The sequence below is a fragment of the Wasmannia auropunctata genome, unplaced genomic scaffold, assembly GCF_000956235.1.
Source record: "Wasmannia auropunctata unplaced genomic scaffold, wasmannia.A_1.0 LD316499.1, whole genome shotgun sequence".
Classification (NCBI taxonomy): domain Eukaryota; kingdom Metazoa; phylum Arthropoda; class Insecta; order Hymenoptera; family Formicidae; genus Wasmannia; species Wasmannia auropunctata.
In genome coordinates, this window is record NW_012046391.1 from 40,375 (window position 1) to 41,115 (window position 741).

Here is a 741-nt window from a genome sequence, read left to right on the forward strand (position 1 = left end):
GCTGTATCTTGATGCATTAGGTGCAATAGTGAATTAAAATGGCGCTTTGATCATTTGATTGGTGCTTTGTCATGTGATTTAGACAGCCAATCAGACCATACCCTTGAATATCGCATCTCTGTTTTTTAGGACTCTACAAGCTTGCGAATTCCTCGCAAGCGAGCGCGAACGAAGGTCGCATGGGAAGACGACACCTGACTTTCCATGTTCAAATATGGTCCGATCGCCGACCATCGCGAATTGCAATAGGACACCAAAAATCCTATAAAAGCGGCCGCTTAAACGTGCGCCGCAAGAGTTCGATTAAGAGAGTTAAACCGACACGTTCCGCGATAACAAGTATCAAGTTGTGCGACACCGAGTAGCTGGTAAGACATCCGCCGCGAACTCGAACGTGAAACATATACGTAGCCACAATCATAGTATAGTAACGAAAACATAGAATTATAATATTATTGAGGAATCAATCAAAGATGAAATAAAGTGTACCTTAATTGTAAAACAGTATTGAGTGACTGTGTCTCGACTCCTACCCTGAAATATCCTCGTCCTAACCCTTTAGGTGAGCGAATCCCAAAATATTTATTTGTTGCACCGAGAGGTATAACATATAAAAGAATAAATAAATCTTTAAACAATATTAATTTGAACTAGACTAGATAAGTAAACGTGTGGCGATCGTGGCGCGAGGAGCAGCGCGGCAGCTTTATAAGCTAGAGATCCGGGTTCAAATCCACCCAG